Source organism: Scyliorhinus canicula, chromosome 11, assembly GCF_902713615.1.
Source record: "Scyliorhinus canicula chromosome 11, sScyCan1.1, whole genome shotgun sequence".
Taxonomy (NCBI): Eukaryota; Metazoa; Chordata; class Chondrichthyes; order Carcharhiniformes; family Scyliorhinidae; genus Scyliorhinus; species Scyliorhinus canicula.
The window spans coordinates 36,310,038-36,330,276 of record NC_052156.1 but is presented as its reverse complement, the minus strand read 5'-3'; the positions used below and the strand labels follow the sequence as shown (position 1 = coordinate 36,330,276).

Genomic DNA, 20,239 nt, shown 5'->3' with positions numbered 1-20,239 from the left:
GACCCGGCCAGCTTGGTCTGTGGTGGTACTACCGAGACACTCTTGGTGATAGATATTGAAGTCCCCCATTCAGAGCACATTCTGTGTCTTTGCCACCCTCAGTGCTTCCTCCAAGTGGCATTCAACATGGAGGAATACTAATTCATCAGCTAATGGTGGCTGGTATGTGGTAATCAGCAGGAGATTTTCTTGCCTACGTTTAACCTGAAGCCATGAGACTTCATGGGGTCCAGAGTAGATGTGGATGATTCCCAAAGTAACACCCTCCCGATTGTATATCACTGTGCCGCCTTGCACCTCTGCTGGGTATGTCCTGCCGGTGAGACAGGACAAGCCGAGGAATGGTGATCATGGTGTCTGAGACATTGTCTGTGAGGTATGATTCTGTGAGTATGACTATGTCAGGCTGTTGTGTGGCTAGACGGTGAGACAGCTCTCCCAACATTTTCACAAGGAGGAGAGGTTGTAGTGCATTTTAAAGCCTCAAATCCACTGAGAATTCCGCTATCACAGGTGAATGGTAATGAGCTCTTTTTAATGACATCAACAGGGCCATTTGTGGTGGGTGGTGTAAAACTCCATCAGATTCACTGGGAGCTGTTTGGAAAAATAATCTTTGTACACCATGGCTTGCCACCTTCATGTGATCTCAGATGTCAGAATTTGAGCAATAGTTATAGGGGACTCTATATTCAGAGGTACAGATAGGCCACTTCTGTGGACGTGAAAGAGACTCCAGGATGGTACGTTGCCTCCCTGGTGCCAGGGTCCAGGATGTCTCTGAACAGGCAGAAAACATTCTGAAGAGAGAGATTGAAAAGCCAAAGGTCATAATGCACATAGGTACTAACGACATACACTGATGACATAGGCAGGAAAAGCAGTGAGGTCCTGCAGAAGGAGTTCAGGGAGTTAGGCAGTAAGCTAAAAAGCAGGACCTCCAGGGTTCTAATCTCAGGACTACTCCCTGTGCTACGTGCCAGTGAGGATAGAAATAGGAGGATAGTGCAGCTAAATATGTGGCTGAACTGGTGGTGTAGGAGGGAGTGTTTCAAATTTCTGGACCATTGGGATCTCTTCCGGAGCAGGTGTGACCTGGACAAGAAGGGGTTGCATCTAAACTGGAGGGGCACCAATATCCTGGCTGGGGGGTTTGCTGGAGTCACTTGCGTGAGAACCAGAGTGTTAGCTTAGACGGTGTAATAACTAAAGGGGAAATAGAAAACAAAAATAAGAGAACAACATCACCCTATCTGCTCAAACACAATGGTTTGAAGTGTCTTCATTTCAATGCCAGAAATAAAGCAGGTAAGGCAGACAAACTTAGAGCACTTAGTACTTGGAACTATCACAGAAACGTGGTTAAAAGGGCAGGATTGGCAGCTGAACGTTGGGGGATATAGATGCTTCAGGAGAGCTAGAGGGGGATGTAAAAGGGGTGGGGAGTAGCATTACTGGTTAAGGAAAATATTATAGCTGTACTGCAGGAGGACACCTCGGAGGGCTAATACAATGAGACAATCTAGGGAGAGCTCAGGAACAGGAAGGGAGCAATCACAATATTAGGGGGTTTATTACAGGCCCCCCAACTGCCAATGAGAGAGACGAGGGAGAGAGATTTTGGACAGGTGAAAAGTAACAGGGTTGTTGTGGTAGGGGATTTTAACTTTGCCTATATTGACTGGGACTCACTTAGTGCTAGAGGCTTGGATGAGGCAGAGTTTATGAGGTGTATCCAGGAAGGCTTCTTGATGCAATATGTAGATAGTCAGACTAGGGAATGGGCAGTACTGGACCTGGTATTCAGGAATGAGCCTGGATAGGTGGTTGAGGTTTCAGTAGGGGAACCTTTCAGGAGTGAAAAGAACAAAGAACAATACAGCACAGGAACAAGTACTTCGGTCCTCAAAGCCTGCGCCGATCGCGTGTTCTGTCGAGACCAACTGCCTTTATCCTTCTATACCCCGTCTGTTCATGTGCCTATGCAGGTAAGTCATAAAGGTCGCTAACGTATCTGCCTCAACCGCCTCACTTGGCAGTGCTTTCCAGACCACCACCACGCACAGTATAAAAAGCTTCCTCTGCACATTTCCACTGAACCTATCCCCCTCACCTTGAACTTATGCCCCCTTGTAATTTTCAATTCCACATTGGGAAAAAGCCTCCAACTTTTCACCCTATCTATACCCCTAATAATTTTATAAACTTCAACCAGGTCACCCCTCAGCCTCCGTCTCTCTAGGGAGAACAATCCCAGTTTATTCAATCTCTCTTCATAGCTAATACCCTCCATACCAGGCAACATCCTGGTAAACCTTTTCTGTACTCTCTCCAAAGCCTCGTAGTCCTTCGGGTAGTATGGTGACCAGAATTGGACACAGTATTCCAAATGTGGCCTCACCAACGTTCTATATAACTGTAACATAATTTGTAAGCTTTTATACTCGATACCCCATCCTATGAAGGCAAGCATGCCATATGCTTTCTTTACCACCATTTCCACCTGTGCTACCACTTTTAAGGATCTGTGGACCTGCATCCCAGATCTCTCTGTGTCTTTATGCTCCTGATGGTTCTGCCATTTACTTTATAGCTCCTACCTGCATTGAATCAACCAAAATGCATCACCTCCTATTTGTCCCGGTTAAATTCCATCTGCCATTTCTCCACCCAATTTTGCTGCCTATCTATATCCTGCTGTATTCTTTGACAATCCTCATCACTATCCGCAACTTCTGCAATCATCTGCAAACTTGCTAATCCGACCACTATGTTTTGTTCCAAGTCATTTATATATTACAAACAGCAGAGGTCCCAGTACTGATCCCTGCGGAACACCACTAGTTACAAATCTCCATTCAGAAAACACCCTTCCGCTGCTACCCTCTTTCTTCTATAGCCAAGCCAGTTCTGAATCCATCCAGCTCGTTCACCCCAGACCCCAGGTGTTTTAATCTTTTGAGCTAGCCTGCCATGAGCAACCTTACCAATTGCTTTACTAAAGTCCATATAGACAACATCCACAGCCCTTCGCTCATCAATCATTTTTGTCACCTCCTCAAAAACTCAATTAAATTCGTGAGACATAGCCTCCCACGTACAAAACTATGCTGTCTGTCGGTAATAAGACCATTCACTTCCAAATGTGCATAGATTCTATGCCTTTTCAGGCTCGCGACCGCGTCTGTGTAGCTGGTTGCTTCCTCGATCTGCATGGAAATTCTGTGGCACACCCAGGCGTGGAGGAGACTCAGTTTCTGTTCCTTGGTGACAGTGGGTGAGGAGGCTGCGAGGTATGCCTCAAAACAGCGGAGCCAGTGCGAAAAAATTCCTTTGGCTTCAGCTGCCTGTTGGTCGAGTTCCAGTCGATCAGGTTTGAGGACTGCTTCCATAGCGATATTGTAGCTGATTAAATTGATGCAGCCATCAATTCACACGAGATGGAGAGTTGAAGTGAACAATGGTTTTAATTAGCTAGAACTGTACCTGCCAGCGACTGTTCTGTACTGAGTGCCACCTACAAGCTGCAGATCTAGATACCTCCCCCGAGGGGGCAGAGCCATAGGCGGAACCCACAAGGGCATCAACATAATACAGTACAATGTAATGTAATACAATAGTGAATGGTAGCAGCAATACATTCACCACAGTTGCTTCACAGCTCCAGGGACCCAGGTTCGATTCCCGGCTTAGGTCACTATCTGTGGGGAGTCTGCATTTTTTCCCCATGTCTGCATGGGTTTCCTCCGGGTGCTCCAGTTTCCTCCCACAGTCCAGCTTTAGTTTCCTCCCACAGTCCAAAGATGTGCAGGTTAGGTGGATTGGCGATGCTAAATTGTCCTTAGTGTCCTAAAAGGTTGGGTGGAGTTGCTGAGTTACAGGGATGGGGTGGAGGTGTGGGCTTAGGTAGGGTGCTCGTTCCAAGGGCCGGTGCAAATTCGATGGGCCGAATGGCACTGTAAATTCTATGATTTTCTGATTCTAACGGACTTTGCCCCGATCCTGGTAAGGTGCAAGTTGCAGCAGCAGCCAACAGATGTAATGCAGTACATTGATTTACAAACTACTGAGCCAAGTTCTTTCCTAACTTTATGATCAATGAAAAGGATATTTAATGGAATTTATGCACAGAACAAGCAGCAGCTTTCACAAGCATCAAAAACTTGTGTCGACAACACCTGAGCTGAAGTAATATGATATAAACAAAACAACAAAGTCACCCTGCAGTGCAATGCTAGCAAAATTGGGCTTGGAGAAACCCTCATGCAGCAAGGACAGCTAAGTTCCATTTTCATCCACAACATTAGTGCAAATTGAATGACACCCCACACAGAGCGAGAACAAATTTGGATTATTCATATAGTTTCCAAATCAAAGGAACTGAAAGCCCCTTTGTACATAAGGGAGTTTCTTCGTCGGTAACTCAATTTGAAATATAACTTAATTCACATGGGTCCCAGAATCAAAATGCTTGGCTTTGAAGTTAACAGATAGTTAGTTTACATTTCTTTTTGGAAAATGAAGTATGCCACATTGCCAAGGAGATGTGCTGAAGGGGTTAAGGCAATTCCTTTGATTTAATTTATTTGTGTATGTTCTTCCTGCCTATGGAAGAAGACAGTCAACAATTAAGTTTGTGGACAGACAAAGGCAGTTCAGCTGTGATCTTGGGCAGTGATGGGAGCCAAAAGAGATAAATGTTGGCCAGATGGTTATACATGCACCTTTATCAGACAAAATATTAACTTTATCATTTACCACGTGGAATACAGGTGGGAAAAGAACCTGATGGTTGTAGAAGACAGAGTTTATGAAGGAAAAAAGAGGCGCGAAGATTTGCCTAGCTAGGGGTTACTATACTGTAGAACATACAGTACAGAAGGAGGCCATTCGGCCCATCGAGTCTGCACCGACCCATGTAAGCCTCACCTCCACCCTATCCCCGTAACCCAACAACCCCTCCTAACCTTTTTGGTCACTGAGGGCAATTTATCATGGCCAATCCACCTAACCTGCACATCTTTGGACTGGGGGAGGAAACCGGAGCACCCGGAGGAAACCCACGCACACAGAGGGAGAACGTGCAGACTCCGCACAGACAGTGACCCAAGCTGGGCCATTAATGTTAAGAAAAATTCAAAAACCATGACTGACTGAAAAATATTACAGAGATTTAACATTTTTAAAACAAAACAATTTTGACTGTATATAAATTTATAAAACATACATATGCAAGCACTACTAACTTAACACTATAGTCCAAGATCCTGATGATTCATTAACTTTTCGCTTTTGGAATTCATCAAGTATGTCACAGTTCTCAAGAATTCACTTCAATTTGTGTTCAGTAGTCCAGATATTCTCCAAGATATACGATTTCATGGGGACCCTTCCATTAGCCTTTAGCTGAACGATCATTCAACCTTTCTTCAAAATACCACAACGGTGGACTTCTCAGTCCAAGCTTAGGCTCACTGCATTCATGCTCCAGTGATTTAGAAATCAGAAACACTCCTGGTTCCGAATGACCTCTGTGCACCTTGCCATGGCTTTGGACAGACACAGCTCCTGTGAAGCTTTCACTCTCTCTCACTATGCCTTCTCTCAGCTAACTGTTTGTTTTTGCTATCAGCGTTACTATAGATTTCCTCCTATACAAGGAGATTTTATAGAGTGCTTTCAGCATCTTCAGTGACTAGCTTCTTCCAGTGCTGCCACAACCAGGTTCTCCTTCAGGGAACCTATCCTAGTACTTCCTCACATCAATCCAGTCATTTTTCTTATAACTGAAATCCCCAAACAGGCTCAATACCACAATCTCCATGGGTCCTTATGCCACTCTTGTTCCATAACACAACTATTGCCTTCTTCACTCCCCCGCACCTCACCCCCTTCAAAGTTCTCCTCCTCAAGTCTTCCCAGCTCTGAATACTCCCAGGCACCAGTCTCTCCCTATCTGTCTCAATTAGATACCCAGGTGCATTCCCTGGAGCTGCTCAAAATACACAAGCAGGTTGCAATTGTCGTGTTAAGCACACTGAGATAACACGGGCTGCAGCTGGATGCAACTTTAACTGAAAGATACGCCAGACATTGAAGTTAGTTCAATCTGATTTTTTGAACCTGTCACACAGTTAGAACAGTTCTCTGTGAGTTCGACTCTCTGCTAACCTAAGTGTGAGTACTCTGTCTAACTGAACCAGACTAGCTCTTAGCCACGTGCTGGAGGTGTTATGTGATATATACACCCTGACTCACTCTGTAGATGTCCCCAGTGGAAAGAGGCAGAGTGTGAGTGCCTCGTGCCTTTTATATTAGGAAACCACCCCCAAATGTTCTGCGTGCTGATTGGTTATGTCCTGTTCTCTGTGTTCATTAGCTGCCTGTCTGTATCTCATTATGTGCATGCCTGCATATCATGACAGCAATGATATGGTAATGATGCCCAAGCATGAAGACTGTTTGGGCCTCCAAGACAATCTTCTACCCGCTAATTGTCAAAACTGAAAAAACAGCCATATTGTGTGTTACGTGGTATTATGGTCCTATTATAAAATTTCCTTGACTCACTATTCCCACAGGAGTTCTGGAAGTATTTATTGAAAGTGGACCATAGCTTCTTCTTAAAAAGTATGCCAGATCAAATGGCATGAGAAAATTTCATACCCTCTATTTAATTCTTAAATTGTGAACATGTACGTTGTTGACTCAACGGAGGACAAAGATATAGTGACGGGAGATTAAGCAGCCAGCTTCTCTGCAGTACAAATAACTCTATCCTTTCAACTTGGATTTAGATTCTTTAATCTCTTGCACCATGCTTAAACAAGAACCTTGAACATAATCTTTTGGCACAGGAAAATGAAATGTTGGACTCTGCTAGACTATATTCTTTAAACTAAAATGTATCATAAAATACACAGTTAGCAATTTAAAACTTTAAAAAATACAACATTTAACATTGAATACAGGAAGACTCAGTTCTGACAACATGGAGCTAGAGGTAGGTATCCGTCAAATAAAACTGAATCTCCTTTTGAACAGAACATAGATTTTAAAATAATACCATACCTCACATCTAAAAGGTTGACAAGAATCATTACCTTGGAATTCCGGTGGCATCTATGAAGGAGTAAGTTGCACATTTGGTGGCTCCCGCTCTGGTCGCACTTTTGGACCTTTCCCCCATTTTTCTACCGGACTTGAATTGGAAAACGGATATTAATGGCAATTGTTTACTGAATTCCCACTTTGGTGCATGGAGAGAAGGACTAGAAGTGTTCGTAAGGGCAGAAACAAAAAGATAGAGAAGGCTTGGGCTGTAGCTGCAACAGAAGGAAGCATAGCATCGCTGGCTTGTCGCCCAGCAGTCTATGGAGCAGCTGATGCAAGTCATTCTGCAGGCTTTGCTACGTAGAAACGGGACTGCTTGGACCCGATAAAAGAGTCGATTGAGCGGTTGGAGCTTAGATTGGACGCCCAGGATCGGGCGATCCAGAAGGTGGAGAAGGCGCTGGCTGAGCAGGAGGAACATCAGACTGCGGTGGAGCTGGATGTGGGAATGATGAGGGGCCAGCAGAAGAAGCTCCTGGAGAAGGTGGAGGACCTAGAAAATACGTCCCGCCGGCAGAACCTAAGAAACGTCAGGCTCCCGGATGGGTCCGAAGGAACGGACGCTGGGGCATACATCGCAGACATGTTTGAGAAGCTGCTGGGGGATGGGGTATTCTCCCGCCCCTTCGAGGTGTATAGGGCTCAAAGAGCACTCGCGAGGAAGCCGCAAATGGGAGACATCCCTCCGCCCGCCCGCCCCCCCCCCCCCCCCTCCCCCGCCCCCGAGGGAATGGTGGTGAGATTCCACAGGTTCTCGGATAAGGAGCGCATTCCATAGTGGGCCAAGCAGACACAGAGCTGTAAATGGGAAAATCGCATCCTGCGGGTTTACCAGGACCTGAGTGTAGAGGTGGCCAGGAGGAGAGCAGACTTCAATCAGATCAGGTCGACCTTTTTTAAAAAAAAGGTGACGTTTGGACTATTATACCCAGCCTGTCTCTGGGTCATGCATGAGGATCAGCACTTCTACTTTGAGTCACCAGAGGACGCGTTGGACTTTGCGAAAAAGAAAGGGCTGGTGATGGATTGAGAACTTTTGAACTTGGCTGCAACGTTCATGTTTTTATTTTTTATTTTTGTTTCTCTTCATGGAAGATGTTTGTGATGCCGTTTGCATTGCTTTGGAACCGGCGATAGAGCTGAGTGAGTTAAGGTTTTCATTTTCACTGTTGGTGAATGGAGGGGTGCTTGTTTAGATCTTGGTGTTTTTCTGTTGGGCGATTGTGTGGAGATTGTTTGATGTTGGAGTTTGTTTGTACGAGCAGGGGTAGGGTGGGGAGGGAACAATAGGTGGGAGACTATCTGGCGCCGGGGATGGGGCCACCAAGCTAAGTGGGCGAACTAGCTCTCACAAGTGCAGTGGGGGGTGTGCATATGTTTGGTTTAGTAAAGGGGTTGAGTTACAGGGTGTTGTTACTAGGTGGGCAAATACCCAGTTACTTAAAGAAAAGTTTACTCTGGAAACTGAAATTGACAACATGATGAGTCATAACAGATTGCTGAGAGAAAATTTGGCGGCTCTGATGCTGGCAAACCCTCAGCTATTTCTCAAATCTCCAGCCCAAACAATTCCGCCACAGGCGGAGTCAGGATTAATTCAGACCCCGACTATACTTACAACTAGTCCGCCCATGCCGACCAAATTAAATTTGACGGCAACGCCCTGTCATCAGCTCCAGCATTGTCGCCAGCCGCTGCTGCCATGGCGACTATGAATCCTCTGACACAGACTCGACAGGTGTGGTCCGGCCAACAATTCCCCATGTCCGTACCGGGTTCAATGACCCCTGTTCCCACGAACGCTCAACCTCAGCTAGTCCCCACACCCACCTTCAATGCGAGTGTGGTCGGCCAAAATACCCATCTAACCGCAACTCAAATGCCTCCCGGGGCAGCTTCAGCAGGCTCCGAAATTGTTATCACTGCACGTGACACTGAACAAAGGAAACTAGTAAACTCGGACAATGATGGTGAGACAAAAAAATGAACCTAGTGGCAGGACTGGAACATTAAGACTCGCCCCATTACACACCAAACAGGTTAAGGTTGAAGTGACTGAAATAACTGAAAACTATGTAACAATCACTAAATCTCAATACGCCCCAACATTGCGTCCATGATCCGGCAGATCCCGATAAAGTTGATCAATGGTCCAAAGAACTCCCACACCCTAAGAAGGGGTGGTTAGCCACCTGGGATCAGCTAGAGTGCTTACAGAATATTTACGGTCTCCATCCATAAGATGGTGTACAGGTTCTGTCTGTAATGGTTAATGTCCGCGATAGTCAAATACTCTCGACGGAAGTTCGGTTAGCCCTAGACGACGATTTACAAAATCTGGAAGCGGGATGGCAGGCAATTAAAGAGTGGTTATTAAGATTCAACCCACCTAAAGCTGATTGGGGAAGAATAACATCCTGTGTTCAAAAGCATTTTGAGGATCTCACAGATGATGAGGAATGGTTTAGAACAGTTTGGAAGGAGCATTCCAGAATGCGACTCCAGGCAGGAGAGCGGACCCGTGCTTACTTCCTGTTCATTATTTTGATGGCCTCCATCTGGATAAGCCCAGTAACCCAGGCCCTTCTGGGCATGGATATACGAGCCCAATTAAATTCTTCTCTTAATTTTGAGAAGAGCCAACTGGAGAACCACCCAATTTAGGCCAAGGACAAAAATGACTGTGTCCTATTAAACATGGAACCAGCATCCTTCACTGGAGTAGCACCACCATGTACCAAACAGTACCCCCTTAACCCCTCCTCAATGGAGGGAATACTACCTGTATTGAAGCAATTGGAAGACAGAGGAGTAGTGGTGCGAGTTCATAGTTCGTCAAACAGTCCAGTGTGGCCTGTCAAGAAGGCTAATGAATGAAAATGAAAATCGCTTATTGTCACGAGGAGGCTTCAATGAAGTTACTGTGAAAAGCCCCTAGTCGCCACATTCCGGCGCCTGTCCAGGAAGGCTGGTACGGGAATCGAACCGTGCTGCTGGCCTGCTTGATCTGCTTTAAAAGCCAGCGATTTAGCCTAGTGAGCTATGGCGCCTGACTATTGACTATAGAAGGGCCAACCAATGCATTGTCAGAAAAGCTCCTTTGGTAGCCGATCCATCCAACATCTTTAATGCCTTAACACCAGACCTTCAATGGTTTTCAGTTTATAGACATGGCCAATGGCTTTTGGTCAGTACCACTGGCAGAGGAGGTGCAACCATGGTTTGCTTTCACCATCAAACAACAACACACATGGACCAGATTACCACAAGTTCATTACTGTTTCACAACAGCCCTTCTATTTTTCACATGGCTCTACAGGACCACCTAAGGGAACTGCCTGATATGCCCTCCACCATTATCCAGTACGTAGATGACATCCTGGTGGCCTTCATTGATGAAGAAGACCATGAAAGAGACTTACATGTCCTTTTAGATCTCTTTAGCTACAATGGACACAAAGCCAGCCTCGCTAAAGCACAACTTTCCCAAGATTAAGTTGTTTACTTAGGTCATAAAATATCTAAAAGCAAAAGAGAACTTACACAGAACAGAATGGCTGCAATCAAAGCCGCAAAAGAGCCTACAACTGTCCAGGAGGTGAGATCCTTTTTGGGACTGTGCAACTTTAACAGAAATTGGATTGATTCATTTACTCAGATGGCTCAACCATTAAATGACCTCTTAAAAGGCAACCGAAAATCAAAAGACACGGTTGACCTCACAACAGAACAGAAAGAGTCATTCTTGAACCAAAAACAACCTTATGCTCAGCACCTGCTCTAGGAATTCCAAACAATGCAAAGCCTTTCACCATGTTTGTTCATGAGAAAGAAGGGTACTTGACAGCAGTAGTAGCCCAAGAACATGGTGACCAGCTAAGACCAGTAGGATACTACTCCGTCAAACTGGACAACATGGCCCTGGCACATGGCAGCTGCCTCAGAGCCATGGAAGCCACATGTTGAGCTGTGATGGCTACAGCAGGCCTTGACCTAGACCAGCAATTGACCATCAAATGTCCCCATGCAGTCCATTCTCTTCTCTCCATGAACAGAGTATCGCAAGTCACATCAGCTAGGTGGACCAGATGGACAGCAGTTTTGGAAGAACCTAACCTTTACTTCCACCCTGCAAGCCCCGTAAATCCATAATCTTTGCTCCCGCTTCCCGAGGAGAAAAAGGGGGAGAGGAAGAAGAACATGACTGTGTGAAACTAACAGAGGAAATGGAGGAGACACGCCTGATAGAAGAAGAATCACTATAAAATCCAGACTTGGTTCTATTTACAGATGGTTCCTCCTTTATTGACAAGGGTATCCGAAAGGCTGGATGGGCAGTCACAAGCCTGTGCGAAGTTATGGCAAAAGGAAGTTTGCCCCCAGGCTGGTTTAGCACAGTGGGCTAAATAGCTGGCTTGTAATGCAGAACAAGGCAGCAGCGCAGGTTCAATTCCCATGTCGGCCTCCACGAACAGGCGACTAGGGGCTTTTCACAGTTACTTCATTGAAGCCTACTTGCGACAATAAGCGATTATTATTATTATTAGGAACATCAGCTCAACAGGTCAAATTGAGGGCACTAGCAGAAGCATGTCGTGTGGCAAAAGATCAAACAGCTAACATCTATACAGACTCCAGATACGGTTTTGGAGTAGCCCATGATTTTGGCCACTTGTTGAGAAGAAGAAGATTCCTCACCACAGCAAGGACACTTATCCGAAATGGGAAGGAAGCTTTGCCAAAAGAAGAATCTATTCTCAAGTGTAAGGCACATACTCAAGAAAACACTATAGAAGCACAAGGAAACACCCTTGCAGACCAAGCAGCAAAGGACGCTGCCTCCCAGTGGGATTCTTCAGCAGAACCAAGACACATCTATAAGTTGGGAGTGACCAATTTATTACAAGTTTTACATGAAATGCAATATGACTCTACACAAGAAGAGAAATGGTCATGGTTAGACTCAGGTATCCAGTTGTATGATGGTGATATTTGGAGACAAGTTCAGACTGATTAACCAGTTGCACCACAAGCACTGATGCCATTTCTGGCCCAACAGATCCATTCATGGGGACATTTATCCCCTCAAAAGGTGATGGCTTGATTCCAGAGAAGTTGGTGAGGCAAAGGATGCAAAAAACATGCACAATGTTTGGTATCAAACCGCTGTGTAACCTGCCAAAAGAACAACTTAGGACCTATAACATCAATGCCTCTTGCCCCTGCAGGACCATTCCAGAACATACAGGTCGATTGCATCACCCTTCCTGCATGTCAAAGATACACTGATGTCTTGTAATAGTGGATAAGTTCTCTAGATGGGTAGAGGCTGCTCCAGGCATGAGGGCTACAGCCACCCATACAACCAAAGTGCTATGCAAAGACTATATTCCCAACTGGGAGTACCAGCTAGCATTGATTCAGAATCTGGAACCCACTTTACAGGTGCTGTTTGCCAGGAGATGTGCAGGTTACTGAGCACCGATTGGAATCTACACTGCCCTTATCATCCAGAATCATCAGGACAAGTGGAACGCATGAACCAGACTTCAAAAGAACGATTGTCGAAATACAACCAACAAGGCATGAATTGGATTCAAGCCTTGTCACTAGTTTTGTGCAGTATCGGAGCAACCCCAAACAGAACCACAGGCCTAAGCCATTTGAGGTCATTACTGGCAGACCCATGTCCCTGCCAGGAACTATTGACTTAAGAAAGGCAGACTGTCATCTGATGTGTGATGCTTTACTTAGTTATTGTCAAAACTTAACAAATGCTGTCAGTTCTGCTTCTCAGCGGGTTCTGGCGGCCTGGGGAGATCCTCCTGAGGGTGGCCACGACTTGGTGCTCGGCAAATCCATCTACGTAAAAAAACTACAGCGTGAGCCTTTCGGGGCCAAGTGGGAAGGCCCCTACCAGGTGCTACTCACAACCCAGTCAGCCATAAAATTCCAAAGAAAGAAAACCTGGATTCACGCATCACATGTGAAGCGCGTGGACCAAAATCAGAATCTGTGAAATGTTTGCGACAATATTGATTTTCAGTTACATGTTTGCCCAAGCAGGCCTTACCCAGGAGTTCAATGTTAACACTTTCCTTTACATGTCCTATACCTATGTCAGAGACTTTAATGTCTCTAAGTGCTGGGTGTGTTCTTCTATCCCCACCAATTCCCAAGCAGGTATCCCCTGTTCCTTTTATTTTTTCCCAAATGGCAGAATGGTACTTTTCCAAAATCACAACTATACCTTTCCCTAATGTAGAGACACAGAACCAAAAAAATGATCAACGATGAGGTTAAGATCTGCAGGCTACCCATTAAACACTTTGAAGGGATGGTACCAACATATCTATGATCGGAGACCGACACCACCCCACGTAACTCTCCCAACTGGTCATAATTATTCTGGGACCATATGTTTAATTAACTAGAGTCATAGAGGATGGAATGCGGGATACAGTGAATGTAAATATTATTTGGATGTGAGTGCCAGTAAAATGTGCACTCATAACACAAAAAAGGTAGTGGTCCAGGGACATGAAGGGAATCCCATCGACTTTGAAGGGCTACCTAATTACACCGATGGGACAACATTTACAGAATGTTGGTACCCACAAGTGGTTGCCCAATATTCTACCTATAATGGCACCTATTACATCTTTCGTAATACTGCCCACCCTTGGCTCCCAATGGGGTGGAGAGGAACGTGCTATTTAGGATTCACTTTCCCCTTCATCCACCATTCCCCTTCCCTTTCCCTAGCCGATGTTATAAACGCAAACTCAAAACATGGAAATCTCATTCCACAGTTTGACAGATATCAACCTACCAATATCATCAAAAGGTCTAAACATAAAATCACAGGTGGTGAAAAATTATTTTCTGCTCTCATCCCTGACAATGGCCTCATCATATTGACCAGAGAATACATTAATTTGGCTGCATCCTTAGAGAAAATAGCCAATGACACTGCCCAAGCCCTAAGTAGCATTTCAGCTGAGATGCTAGCCATTCAAACTGTGGCTTTCAGAATCGGATAGCACTTGACTATTTGCTCGCCGAAAAAGGTAGCACCTGTGCCCTGTTCGGTGCAGAGTGTTGCACCTACATCCCAGATAATTCAGAAGAAATCAACAGCTTGTCAGCACATATTGAAGAAGAAGTTAGGAAATTTTACCAACCCTCTGACAACACTCTTTGGGGGTGGCTCTCTGGATGGTTCGGTAGCACAGGAATTTCCATCATTCAGGGACTTCTCTTATTTTTCATATTTAGGCTTGTCATTTTCATAGTGGTTTTGCTGATCAGATGCATTGGCCACCCATGTATGGCTACCCATAATGCCCCACCAATCAAAGTGGTTCATAGTTGTCCAACTGTACCACCAGCCCATGACATTGAACAAGGCTCCTACTATTGCGCTGTTATTACTGCATTATTATTGCATTATGAACCAATTATTACAGAATCATATATAATCAACTTCAATTATTACTGAATTGTTATTGTACTATCTAATCGCCTTTTTGAATAAAATACTTCCAGAAAGCTTGTAATAATTGTAAATCTATGCCTGCTCCATTATTGAAGGCTGTTTTCAAACAAGTGAACCATTAAAGACAATGTGAATGAGTCCCTCTCTGCGCTTACTTCTATCCTGTCGCATTTTTTCCTTAATTTCTATTCGTTATTTTCATTCATCTCATTAATCTTTAGAAGAATCAAAGTGGGGACTGATAGAAATTGGTTTTCTAGTTAGCTATAGATGATATAGGTACATGGTTTAATTCAGAACTCATTAAGAATAATTAACTGAAAACATATTAAGCATTAATTCAGTGCAACTGTAGCTGGTAATTAATCAGATAAGACTCTGTATTTTCACATTTCACAAGTTGCTTGAGGCCTGCATGGTCAATGGCTCAACTAGCTCAAAGACCCTATTGTTTGGTAAAAACTGGGCGGCTGCCCAGTACAGGCAGTTCCGTTTCTATAGTAATAGCCAGTCTAAGTTGAGATGCAGTTGTCGATAACTCGGAAAATTGGCAAGCGATGGTATGGGAAAGTTAGTCCCAATGTATTTAAATACATATCTCTCTTAAATTGATGGACAGATACTTTGGCCGAATTGAGTGAATTATAAATTAGTTAAAGCCCATCACAGCTGTAAAGAAGGCGAAACCTTAAGATAATAATCTTCTTCAGAATCACTTGTCGGGATGGAAAAATCCATTCCAGAATCAATCTGTCTCTTTCTGAAAACTATTTTCTTGGCTTGCTTTTGCTAAATCGCCATCCTTCTTGTGTTTAAATCATTCAGTCTTTTTATCCTGTGTATTATGATTTGAAGAATTACCACGATTTGTAATTGAATGAAAACTGAACTACTGTATTCGCTAAAGACAATCAATCCGACTAGCCTGCTAAAAGGCGAGTCGAAATTCTCTTACTGTTGTATTGAAAATAAAGTTAGTACAGCTGACTGATAAAGTTCCAGTGGTCTTTGCCAATAAGCACAGACTTGACGTCTGTTATTTGGGAACTAAGAAGGGATAACAGATATCCAGGGTCCCGAATAGACTCAGAGATCCATCAGCGGAGAGTACAAGATCCTGGGTGGGATTTTACGCTTGCTGACGACAACTTTGTAAGCGGCGAGCAGGCAGAGAATCCCTTTTTATGACCGAATCAGGGGCAGCGCCTGTTTTCGGATGTTCCGCCCACTCCAAAATGGCATCATCGGGGAGTACGGCGCACGCAGTTGGGACTGCGTCAGGACGTCACCTGAAGTCCCTCCCCTGATGCTCCACCCCCGATGGGCCAAGTTCACGATGGCGCGGTTCACTTGTGCTCTCAGTTTTCGTGATCCTGTCTTGGCGGCTGTGGACTCTGTCCAGCGCCGCCACAGTCGGGGGGGGGGGGGGGGGGGGGAAAAGAGTGCCGCTGGCCGGGGGGGGGGCTTCGGTGAAGGCTGGGGGGATTGGTGAGGGGTGGTCCGGGGTGGTGAGGGAGGTGTCCATGAGGGCATTATCTGGCAGGTCGAGTCCGCCCACGGCCGGCACCATATTGTACGGTGCGACCGCTGCAGCTCGTCAGCGTGCGGATGCGTGGCCACGGACCTGGCAATTCTCCGGCCATTTATTTCCTAAAGGCCTTGTGTTTTACATGGCCGTTAGACCCTCACCAGTCGGAGGGTCGGTCCTGGGGCCTCCCAGATTTTGTCGTCGCCAAACTAGACACTCCCTCTGGACAGAGGCTCAATTCGGAGAATCCCCAGCCTCCTGTCTTGGACATAGCTTTGTTGCATGAGATTCATTTAAACAACAAGGAGCAAGGTTTTTTTTTCTTCATTCATGACCAGTAGTAGGGGGGGGGGCAGCAATTTTAGTTGCTAATAATGTTCCTTTTGTGGTTGTGGTTGAGAATTGTGTGAAGGGCTAGGGCAGGGTTTTTCAAAGTGCGACCCGCAAGCCCCGATTGGGTCGAGGGAGGGTGTTGGAAGGGTCACAGAGCTAAGGGCCGCGATGTTCCCTCCATGGTCTGAAATAGCTTTGCAATTAATTGATGAATTTTGCATTCTCAGTTGCGGGATAGCTTATCCTCCTGCGCTTCATTTCTGGTAGAGGAAGCATTTTTCCGCCAGCAATTGCCTGGCACATAAAGCGATTCCAGTGTTCACACCATTTTAAAACAAGATGTTAGAGCTGCATTTTTCTCCTGAAACCTCTGTGTAAGTTTCCCCCGAGAGAATCCTAGGGCATTACGATGCAAGGCTTCCAACAAAAGATACTATACCCCCACCGCTAATCTGGCATTTAGAGTCATTTCCATATGAAGCACATTGTAATTTTTAAGCTATTTGTAATGTTAAGCGATGGCTATATTGAGGGAAATGTGCCAGAAATCTGTTCAGGTCACTACATTTTCAACAACTAATTGCAGGTTTGAATGACTATTCCTCCACTAGGAACATGGGGAAAACGGAAAGGGAACAATCCCGGTCATATGCTCCGCCAAAGGCGGAAGAACACAGAATGTTTTGTAAAATATTGCCATTTGGGGGGGCGGGTAAAATGGAAATGGAACAACATAGAAAACACACAGTCTCCAGCTTTATGAGTCTTGAGAAGAACCAGTGGCGGACTGGCCAGGGTGTCAGCTTGCCCGATGGCAAGTGGGCCCCTGATGAAGTGGGCCCCCTATATCAAATAAAAATGCAATAAAGAAACAAAAACAGACAACTGTTTTAGTAATAAAAAGGAATAAGAAAAAAAGAGAACAGAACACAAATAAGCAGTGCATGGAAAGGAACGAAGCCGGGGAGGTAGTGGAAGGATGTGGAATAGGGGGGCCCGGGTCGGGCATAATTAAGGAAATTCCATGTTTTCAGCAAGAGTGTGTGAATTTAAAGATAAAGTTACAATTCGTGATTTGAGATGGTTGGCAACTTCAAAGGATATGAAGCAGTAGTCTTGGTTCAGCCGGTGCATCGGTCCAGGGCCCGGAGAGCCAAGAAGGGGCCCGTGAATCTCTGAAGGGCCCTTAAAAATTATAATTAATTAGATAAATAAATCTCCAACTTCTTTCCTGAGATTTGTATTCTAACTTAATAAAATATAATTGTTTTTAAAAAAGAGCAATACCAAATAAAAATGCAATAAAGAAACAAACAAATAATCACTCAGTGTATGAAGGAACGAAGCAGTGTTAAACGGATGTGAAAAGGAGTGGGGGTGGGGCTGGTTCACCCGGGTCGGACATAGTTGGAAATCCACGTTTTCAGCAAGAGTGTGTGAATTTACAGATAAAGTTACAGTTCGTGATTTGAGATGGTCGGCAACGTGAAAGGATATCAAGCAGTACATAGGGTTGTGAGGTCACCGAAAAGGAGAAGCGGTTCCTTTGACCGTGAATCATGAGGTCAAAGATAGTGAAGTGATAAGCCATGATCGGTAAACTCAAAGGGTTGCGACTTGTAACACTACACTGGTATCAAACTGGACATGTTAACTTTGGTCATGGGACCATTCTTAATGTCTTACTATAGTCGGACCAAACTTCTAAGTTTCAACAGTTGTCTCAGTTGCTTGCTGGTGTGAACACTGGACAGTGGATTGTCTCCTCTTCTGAAGCTGCATAGGCCACAGTAGTATTGACTAATGAACATAGCCTATTGAAGTGTAAGTAAGTTATTTTATATTTTTTATCAAGTAGGGGTTTATCTGGCGTTCCTTCAAGTTATTCTTGCAATCATCAATATTCATTTTTCCCAATGTGGGCTATTTTTAATTAAGTTTTTATTTCAGGAATATTACCCCTACCAGCATGGAAACGAAAAAGCATAAATCTGGGTCACTAAAACGCAAAGAACAAAAAGAAGCAGAAAGGAAGGAATCAGCCAAGTGATGCAGGCCTATTACAGAGTTTATAATACCACAAGCACAATCCACATCAATATCCAGTTCTGCAACAAATAATCAAGAAGCAAGAAACAATGCTCATGGTGATGATGCAATGACATGCGAGTTACAAGAACAGAGAAGAGCTACTTTGAATGTAGAGACAAATACAAGTGCATCTATTACTAATCAACCCAGGCCCAATATTTCTTCTGGCTTCCTTGTTCCGGTATCTGTACTGCCTGTAGTTGCAACATCTGAACACATAGCTTCAACTCGTGACAGGGAATCAGATATTCCTTCAAGCATAAATCACTTGGTTTCTGAAGCACATCCTGTAAATGAACCTACGCAAGAAAATGAAAGATCAATTACTGGAATCTTCCAATATCCATCACGAGCAAAGCTAAAACAGTTTTTTGCTGAACATCCACTTCAGCCAGTTGATGATCTGCCATTTGATGCTCGTTTGTATGAGAGGAAAATTATGAATGACTCAGTCCCAAGAAAATGGGTAACATATAACAAAAAAAATAGATGCTTATATTGTTTATACTGCTTAGCCTTTGAGTTTCCCAAGACTTGTAATCCATCACCCTTTGTACGTGGCTTTAGTGACTACAGGCGTATTAGCCAGAGCTTGACTTTACATGAATCGACAACAACAGAAATGCTCAGCAATATATCAGTGTGGTTAATGATGGCACCTTAGATAAATTTTTTGCAGCATCACTAATTAAAAGGAAAGAAGTATTGAAGCAGAGAAGTATTGTCATGAGGATTATAGACATCATAAAGATGTTAGGCAAGCAAGCACTTCCTTTGCGAGGTCACAGAAATGAATCGGCCTACACTCTAGATAATGAGGTTCTGAATCATGGCAATTTTTTAGCTACAGTGCAGTTGATGGCAAAATATGACCCCATTATGGCAGCTCACGTTTCTGCAGTGCAAAACAAGTCTAAACAAAGAATCAACCGATTAGAGCAACAAGGAAAGGCTCAAAGTAAAGGCCATGGTGGACGTGTTACATACCCGAGTAAAACAACTATAAACATGTTAATCAAAATTATGAAGAATATGATACAAGAAAGAATTAGTCATGAAATTTCTCAAGCAAAATATTATTCTATTCAGGTTGATTCAACACAAGATAATTCATCCATCGATCAGTTTAGCATTATTATTCGGTATGTGCTTAAAGGTATTATCTGTGAGCGACTATTTTCAGTTGTGCCAAGTAATGATGGATAGGGACTTTTTGATCTATTGATTGAAACATTACAGCATCTTAAAATTGACCCACAAAAATGTTTATCTGATAGCACAGATGGCGCTGCAAGCTTCCATGGCCAGTATAATGGTTTACAAAGTAAAATTGCTGATGTGGCTGATCAACATGTTCATATATGGTGCTATGCCCATGTCTTGAATTTGGTTATAACTGAAACAACAAAATGTTGTGTGCCTGCAGTTTCTTTTTTCAATTTGCTCCAGAGTATAGCAACTTTTGCGAAAGCATCATACAAGAGAATGGCTGTATGGATAGAAGTTGTTGGAAAACGTCTAGGACAAGAAAAAATGAAACGATTAAAGCTAATTGGTGAGACCAGATGGTCAGGAAAATCCAATGCAGCAACAACTATATTTGGACATTTTGATGATGCTGCTGCCAGTACTTTCGTAAATCTATTGACATGCTTATCAATGATACAAGATTCAGA

General features: G+C 44.1%; 1 protein-coding gene across 1 annotated transcript in view; it reads right to left on the bottom strand.

The window, feature by feature from the left end:
- Window positions 1–20,239, bottom strand: part of LOC119973643 (voltage-dependent L-type calcium channel subunit alpha-1D-like) — an 863,992-nt gene that overhangs the window by 726,640 nt on the left and 117,113 nt on the right. The gene's annotated exons all lie outside the window — the stretch shown is intronic.